General features: G+C 39.0%; 1 non-coding gene across 1 annotated transcript; it reads right to left on the bottom strand.

Annotated features, from left to right (window-relative positions):
- Positions 1-1,160: 1,160 nt before the first annotated feature.
- LOC112700256 (small nucleolar RNA R71) lies at positions 1,161-1,268 on the bottom strand. Its single transcript, XR_003153167.1, has one exon. It is a non-coding gene; the product is annotated as a small nucleolar RNA R71 (small nucleolar RNA).
- Between the last annotated feature and the right edge of the window lie 8,114 nt (positions 1,269-9,382).

Consider the following 9,382-nt stretch of genomic DNA (forward strand, 5'->3'; position numbering starts at 1 on the left):
CAAATTTTTTTCAAGTTTTCAAAGTTTTTCAAAATCAAATCCTTTTCAAATCATATCTTTTCAATCAAATCTTTTTCAAAATCAATTTCTTTCCATTTTCAAGGATACTTGCTATCAATTAATGATTTGATTCAACATTTCAAGTATGTTGCCTTTTCTGTTGAGAAAGGTTTAATGTTTGAATCATATCTTTTCTTGATAGCCAAGTCATTAATTTTTAAAATCAAATTTTTTAAAAATGTTTTTCAAATCATATCTTCTCAATCACATTTTTTTTTTAAATAGTTTTCAATCATATCTTTTTAATTTCTAATTTCAAAATCTTTTTCAAAAATCACTTGATTTCTTTTTCACTCTTGGTTTTCGAAAATCAATTAGTGTTTTTCAAAATGTTTTTAAAATATTTTACTTAATTTTCGAAAATGTCTTCCCATCTTCTCACATCCTTTTATTTATGGACTAACACTATTCCTTAATGCAAAATTCGAACTCCATCTTTCTTGATAAGTTTGAATTTTCTACCTCTGCCTTCTATTTTTCTTTTCTTCTAACACCTCAAGGAATCTCTATACTGTGACATAGAGGATTCCATATTTCCTTGTTTTCTTTTCTTTCATATGAGCAGGAGCAAAGACAAAAGCATTCTTGTTGAGGCTGATCCTGAACCTGAAAGGAGCTTGAAGCGAAAGCTAAGAGAAGCTAAGGCACAACACTCTGTAGAGGACCTAACAGAAATCTTCAAAGAAGAAGAACCCATGGCAGCCGAAAACAACAACAATGCCAATAATGCAAGGAAGGTGCTGGGTGACTTTACTGCACCTACTCCCGACTTCTATGGGAGAAGCATCTCTATCCCTGCCATTGGAGCAAACAACTTTGAGCTTAAGCCTCAATTAGTTTCTCTAATGCAACAGAATTGCAAGTTTCATGGACTTCCATTGGAAGATCCTCATCAGTTCTTAGCTGAGTTCTTGCAAATCTGTGACACTGTCAAGACTAATAGGGTTAACCCTGAGGTCTACAGACTTATGCTATTCCCTTTTGCTGTAAGAGACAGAGCTAGGACATGGTTGGACTCTCAACCTAAAGAAAGCCTGAACTCTTGGGAAAAGCTAGTCAATGCCTTCTTGGCAAAGTTCTTTCCACCTCAAAAACTGATTAAGCTTAGAGTGGAAGTCCAAACCTTCAGACAGAAGGAAGGAGAATCCCTCTATGAAGCTTGGGAAAGATACAAACAATTAATCAGAAAGTGTCCCTCTGATATGCTTTCTGAATGGAGCATCATAGGTATTTTCTATGATGGTCTGTCTGAACTATCCAAGATGTCTTTGGATAGCTCTGCTGGAGGATCTCTTCATCTGAAGAAGACGCCTACAGAAGCTCAAGAACTAATTGAAATGGTTGCAAATAACCAATTCATGTATACTTCTGAAAGAAATCTTGTGAACAATGGGACAAATCAAAAGAAAGGAGTTCTTGAGATCGACACTCTGAATGCCATATTGGCTCAGAACAAAATATTGACTCAGCAAGTCAATATGATTTCTCAAAGTCTGTCTGGAATGCAAAATGCACCAGGTAGTACTAAGGAGGCTTCATCTGAAGAAGAAGCTTATGATCCTGAGAACCCTTCAATGGAAGAGGTAAATTACATGGGAGAACCCTATGGAAACACCTACAATCCTTCATGGAGAAATCATCCAAATCTTCCATGGAAGGATCAACAGAGACCTCAACAAGGTTTCAATAACAATAATGGTGGAAGAAACAGGTTTGGCAATAGCAAGCCTTTTCCATCATCTTCTCAGCAACAGATAGAGAGCTCTAAGCAGAGTAACTCTGACTTAGCAACCATGGTCTCTGATCTAATCAAAACCACTCAAAGTTTCATGACTGAAACAAGGTCCTCCATTAGAAATTTGGAGGCACAAGTGGGTCAGCTGAGCAAGAAAGTTACTGAACTCCCTCCTAGTACTCTTCCAAGCAATACAGAAGAAAATCCAAAAGGAGAGTGCAAGGCCATCAACATGGCCGAATTTGGAGAGGAGGGAGAGGCCGTGAACGCCACTGAGGAAGACCTCAATGGACGTCCACTGGTCTCCAATGAGTTCCCCAATGAGGAACCATGGGAATCTGAGGCTCCCACTGAGACCATAGAGATTCCATTGGACGTACTCCTGCCATTCATGAGCTCTGATGAGTATTCTTCCTCTGAAGAGGATGAGTATGTCACTGAAGAGCAAGTTGCTAAATACCTTGGAGCAATCATGAAGCTAAATGACAAGTTATTTGGAAATGAGACTTGGGAGGATGAACCCCCTTTGCTCACCAAAGAACTGGATGACTTGTCTAGGTAGAAATTACCTCAAAAGAGACAGGATCCTGGGAAGTTTTCAATACCTTGTACCATAGGCACCATGACCTTCAAGAAGGCCTTGTGTGACTTAGGGTCAAGTGTAAACCTCATGCCTCTCTCTGTAATGGAGAAACTAGGGATCTTTGAGGTGCAAGCTGCAAAAATCTCACTAGAGATGGCAGACAATTCAAGAAAACAAGCTTATGGACTTGTAGAGGATGTTCTGGTAAAAGTTGAAGACCATTACATCCCTGCTGATTTCATAGTCCTAGAGACTGGGAAGTGCATGGATGAATCCATCATCCTTGGCAGACCCTTCCTAGCCACAGCAAAGGCTGTGATTGATGTTGACAGAGGAGAACTGATCATTCAAGTGAATGAAGAATCCCTTGTGTTTGAGGCTCAAGGATATCCCTCTGCCATCATGGAGAGGAAGCATGAAGAGCTTCTCTCAAAACAGAGCCAAACAGAGCCCCCAAAGGCAAACTCTAAGAGGATGGAGCACACAAGAGATCCCACTCATCATGAGATCCCTGAGATACCTCAAGGAATGCACTTTCCTCCACAATACTATTGGGAGCAACTAAACACCTCCCTAGGAGAATTGAGTTCCAACATGGGACAACTATGGGTGGAGCACCAAGAACATTCCATTCTCCTCCATGAAATTAGAGAAGATCAAAGAATCATGAGAGAGGAGCAACAAAGACAAGGAAGAGACATGGAGGAGCTCAAGCACTCCATAGGATCTTCAAGAGGAAGAACAAGCCGCCATCACTAAGGTGGACCCGTTCTTTAATTTCCTTGTTCTTTATTTTCCTGTTTTTCGAATTTTAGTGCTTATGTTTATCTATGTTTGTGTCTTGTGATCATTAGTGTCTTAGTGTCTATGCCTAAAAAGTTATGAATGTCCTATGAATCCATCACCTCTCTTGAATAAAAAATGTTCTTAATTGAAAAAGAAAAAAATTGCATGAATTTTGAATTTTATAACAGTCTGATTATTTTGATGTGGTGGCAATACTTTTGTTTTCTGAATGTATGCTTAAACAGTGCATATGTATCTTGAATTTGTGGTTCATGAATGTTGGCTCTTGAAAGAATGATGAAAAAGGAGACATGTTACTGAGGATCTGAAAAAATCATCAGATTGATTCTTGAAGCAAGAAAAAGTAGTGATTCAAAAAAAAACGAAAAAAAAGAAAAAGAAAGAGAAAAAGAAAGAAAAAGAAAGAAATAGAGTTGTGATCCAAGGCAGAAAGAGTGTGCTTAAAAACCCTGGACACCTCTAATGGGGGACTCTAGCAAAGCTGAGTCACAATCTGAAAAGGTTCACCCAATTATGTGTCTGTGGCATGTATGTATCCGGTGGTAATACTGGAAGACAGAGTGCTTTGGGCCACAGCCAAGACTCAATAAGTAGCTGTGTTCAAGAATCATCATACTTAACTAGGAGAATCAATAACACTATCTGGATTCTGAATCCCTAAAGAAGCCAATCATTTTGGATTTCAAAGGATAGAGTGAGATGCCAAAACTATTCAGAGGCAAAAAGCTAAAAGCCCCACTCATCTAATTAATACTGATCTTCATAGATGTTTTTGGAATTCATTGCATATTCTCTTCTTTTTATCTTATTTTATTTTCAGTTGCTTGAGGACAAGCAACAATTTAAGTTTGGTGTTGTGATGAGCGGATAATTTGTACGCTTTTTGGCATTGTTTTTAGTATGTTTTAGTATGATCTAGTTAGTTTTTAGTATATTTTTATTAGTTTTTAGTTAAAATTCACTTTTCTGGACTTTACTATGAGTTTGTGTGTTTTTCTGTGATTTCAGGTGTTTTCTGGCTGAAATTGAGGGACCTGAGCAAAAATCTGATTCAGAGACTGAAAAGGACTGCAGATGCTGTTGGATTCTGACCTCCCTGCACTCGAAGTGGATTTTCTGGAGTTTCAGAAGCCCAATTGGCGCGCTCTCAATGGCGTTGGAAAGTAGACATTCTAGGCTTTCCAGCAATATATGATAGTCCATACTTTGCCCAAGATTTGATGGCCCAAACTGGCGTTCAAAGTCACCTTCAGAATTTCCAGCGTTAAACGCCGGAACTGGCACAAGAATGGGAGTTAAACGCCCAAACTGGCACCAAAGCTGGCGTTTAACTCCAAGAAGAGTCTCTACACAAAAATGCTTCATTGCTCAGCCCAAGCACACACCAAGTGGGCCCAAAAGTGGATTTTTATGTCATTTACTCATCTCTGTAAACCCTAGGCTACTAGTTCTCGATATATAGGACCTTTTACTATTGTATTTTCATCTTTCAATCTTTAAAGCTTTTGATCATGTTTTTATGATTGAACCCTCTTTGGAGGCTGGCCATTCGGCCATGCCTAGACCTTGTTCTTATGTATTTTCAACGGTGGAGTTTCTACACACCATAGATTAAGGTGTGGAGCTCTGCTGTACCTCGAGTATTAATGCAATTACTATTGTTCTTCTATTCAATTCCGCTTGTTCTTGTTCTAAGATATCACTTGTTCTTCAACTTGATGAATGTGATGATCCGTGACACTCATCATCATTCTCACCTATGAACGTGTGACTGACAACCACCTCCGTTCTACCTTAGATTGGGTGAATATCTCTTGGATTCCTGATACACGATGCATGGTTGATCGCCTGACAACCGAGCGCTCGCCTGACAACCGAGCCAGCCATTCCGTGAGATCAGAGTCTTCGTGGTATAGGCTAGAACTGATGGCGGCATTCAAGAGAATCCGGAAGGTCTAACCTTGTCTGTGGTATTCTGAGTAGGATTCAATGATTGAATGACTGTGACGTGCTTCAAACTCCTGAGGGCGGGGCGTTAGTGACAGACGCAAAAGAATCACTGGATTCTATTCCGGCCTGATTGAGAACTGACAGATGGATAGCCGTGCCGTGACAGTGTGCGTTGAACATTTCCACTGAGAGGATGGGAGGTAGCCACTGACAACGGTGAAACCCTTGCATAAGCTTGCCATTGAAAGGAGTAAGAAGGATTGGATGAAGACAGTAGGAAAGCAGAGAGACGGAAGGGACACAGCATCTTCATGCGCTTATCTGAAATTCCCACCAATGAATTACATAAGTATCTCTATCTTTATCTTTATGTTTTATTCGTATATCACCTATACCCATTTGAGTTTGCCTGACTAAGATTTACAAGGTGACCATAGCTTGCTTCATACCAACAATCTCTGTGGGATCGACCCTTACTCGCATAAGGTTTATTACTTGGACGACCCAATACACTTGCTAGTTAGTTGTGCGAAGTTGTGTTTATGCCATGGTATTGAATACCAAGTTTTTGGATTCATTACCGGGGATTATTTGAGTTGTGAAAAGTATTGATCACAATTTCGCATACCAATCACACAAAAATCTTAGGACATATACTCATTCATTCTATTGAAGTACATAGCCAAACTTTAAGTTTGGTGTTCTACATGTGCTATAAGTCTCTGGAAAGTCACAAATACTCTAAGATTCAGGTTCATGAATGGATGAACCATGTCTCGCATCATTTTATGACTTTATTTTTGTTAAAGTAGAAAATAAAATGTTCCTTGTAATGAGCAAACTAACAAGTGACTAAAATCAAATTTTTATGAAGTGCTTGATGTAAAACATGTTTGGTGTTCACCGAGGCTGTGTTCACTTACATATAGCATGGTTAGTTATTCATGGACAAGGAACACAAAGCCAAAGTTGATTTTTCTTTCTTATATCTAGTTATTGGTTTTTGCATGATCACCACCACCTCTCTGAATTCAAGATTCAATCTTTTGACAAGAGGGATAAATATGAAAAGGAGAATATTGGAGAAATGACAATACCAAGCAGTACAACTATTACAAGGTTGAATAGCATGTCACATGTGCTTGGAAATAGATTCTTGGGAAGCACACATCTGCACAAATGTTAAGGAAAGCTCATCACCTAAAAAACCGAATCTATGCGCCCAATGAGGAGGTGATCCTTGTCTTTACCCAACCCTACAAGCACACCGTTCATTTTCTTGCTCTCAACAACATCTTCACCCTTCATCTCGGTATGACTAAACCACCAACTCTTTGTTTGGCCTTAATGATTCATGTTCTTGCTATAAATTAGCAAGTAACACCCCCTGTGATCATACACATTTACCTTACTCGTACAATTTGCCCAGACAATCCACATCTATTCTCTTTCAACCAAGAACATCACAATGTGGCCATTCTTTCTCTTTCTATCACCCTAAGCCGGACTACACTCATCATTTCTTTTGTCACACCCCCTTTTAATTCCAATGGCTTCATCAAGTTCCAGAAGGAGAAAAGGAAAGCAACCAGTTGAAGCTGAACCACCCACCTATCATAGCAAGAGATTTAAATCTCAGTTTTATGAATCACAATATCATGGGTGGATAGAGGAGAAAAAAATAATCCCAGAAGTCAGATTTAGAATGAAGGATGGTGAGTATCCTATCATGAGGCAAATTATTGAGAAGTGAAGATGGAAACTCCTCTGTGAACCCCTCACAGACATAAGTGCTACTATGGTACGGGAGTTCTATGCAAATGCAGTAAGACAAAGCAAAACTGAATTCCCCTATAAAAGCTATATCAGGGGAGTAGAAGTGGACTTTAATCCAGCCACAATCATGCGGGTTCTGCAAATAAGAGTGATACCTTTCAGAGAACCTAGTTTTGATGAAAGAACAAATGGTGAGAATGACCCTGATGAGCTCATAAATGATATATGTTTGGATGGCAGAGACTGGGTGAGAGATTCAAAAGGAGAACCGTGTCACTTAAGGAGAATGGATCTCTCACCTGAGGCCAAAGGTTGGTATGAAATAGTGAGGAGATTAATCCTCCCCAATGGAAACCCCCCGAAAGTTACTATAAGAAGGGCAATCATGGTGCACTGCATACTCAAGGGAGGAGAAATAAATGTCCCTCAACTTATTGCAGATAGCATCCAAGAGATGGCAGAAAGTAGCAGCAAGTCAGCCAGACTTGCTTATCCAAGCACCATATTACTGTTGTGTAATAGAGCATGGGTGCTTTTTGAAAATTCAGACACAAATTGGATGCAGGATGGAAGGGCACTCACCAGGCAGAGACTAAAAGATGCCACTGATGATCAGAGTGGGGAAAGACATCAAAGAAGAAGAAGGAGGCCACAATTAGAAGAAGGACAAGTCTCTAAGTCACAATTGGAAGAAGAACAAGCTTCCAACATAATGGATTTACGCCAAATTCAGAGTGTAGTCGAAGAGATATGGCGGCAGTATATAAGGGCACAAGAACAACAACAAGAGTAATACTTGAGAGATCGAGAGCAGCAAGAGAATTGGCAGCGACAAATGATGGAAATCCAAGAAAACTTCCAGCTCATGATGATGGATCAGCAGAGAGAATTCCAAGCAAGATCTTTGGATCAAGAAAGGGAACAAGCAGCTCAATTTCAAGAATCGTTTAACAACCTGTTCCAACAACAAGCTAGGCAGGAAAAGTACATTCAAGATCATCATCAATGGAAGAACATCTATCACACAGCTGGAGAGGCTAGGCAGGTAGACCGAATGGAATATGACATAGACACTCAATCAAAGCTAAACTACTTAGTCTGCGGTATGCCAGTGGTCAACCAAGAGATCAAGCCATATTAGGAGTGGCCTGAACTAGGAGCAGCACAAAGGGAAAAGGCTAGAAGATTTAGAGAGAATGGAGAAAGCATTACAAGATGCTGGACTATGGGACCAAGTGAACCAATCTCGGTTCTCCTTAGACCTATTTGAAGAACAAGTGGAACAAAGAAAGAAGAAGAAGCAGGAACCAAAGAAAAAAGGAGAACCGAGTAAAGGAAAAGAGCACAAACATTAGAAGTGGTGGAGTTCCTTTCATAATTTTAATAAGGATGATGCATATCTGAAAAATGATATGCCTCCTGATGGGTGGAAAATCAGATTCCAACACTAAACTCACCGGCAAGTGTACCGGGTCACATCAAGTAGTAATAACTCACAAGAGTGAGGTCGATCCCACAGGGATTGATGGATCAAGCAACTTTAGTGGGTGATTAGTTTAGTCAAGCTAACAGTGATGGATTGTGTGAAATTGAACAACAGAATGTAAATGATAAGGAATTATAAAGTGCAGAAAGCAAAATTGGACAAAAGCTTAAAGAGCAAGAAAAGTAATCTCAGAAGCTTAAATGACAAGAAATATAAATTTGAAGTAAACGTAAAGGGGATTGGATGCTGGAAATTAAAGAGGAAATAAATCAAAGCTTAGAACAAATGATAGAATCTTAAATGACAAGGAAAGTAAATTGCATCACAGAAAAGGGAATTGAGGTACATGGAAATTTAAATTGCTTAGAAATGTAAATCAAGCTCACAGCAAACTCATGTAAAATTTCAGAAAGGAAAATTTGTGGAAGATTAAAATTGCATGAAAGTAAATTGGAAGCAATGAGAACAGAAAGCAATGAGAACAAAAGATCAAAATCAAGCTCAATGTAAATTGAATTGTAAACTTGCAGCAAAGGAAATTGTAGCAGAGGAATGTAGAAGTTGAAATTGCAGAAGAGAATCGTAGAGATTGAAAGTGAAATTGCAGAAGAGATGAAATGAAATAGAAAGTAGAACTCGGATTTGATCTTTCAATTCTCAAATTCAAAAAGGAAAACTAAAAAGAGCTCTCTATTCTACTCCTACTGCTCCCTATTGGAGCCAACCTTCCTACAAAAATGAAAATGATGCCTTATATAGGCTTTTTACAAATATGGAAATGAAAATGAAATTAAAAATAAGTTAAATTAAATGAAATTCCTATTCTAACTATCTCTTGTTCCTTTGAATGATGATAATGGGCTTTGCTTGCTTTGGATTTGAAGAAGAGTGGATCTGGATGGCCTTGGTTTAATTGGTTTGGAGGCATGGGTCAAGGTTGCTTGGTTCAAGTTGGTTTGGTGTGTGGAAACCTTCCAGAGGAGTG

Source organism: Arachis hypogaea, chromosome 6, assembly GCF_003086295.3.
Source record: "Arachis hypogaea cultivar Tifrunner chromosome 6, arahy.Tifrunner.gnm2.J5K5, whole genome shotgun sequence".
Taxonomy (NCBI): Eukaryota; Viridiplantae; Streptophyta; class Magnoliopsida; order Fabales; family Fabaceae; genus Arachis; species Arachis hypogaea.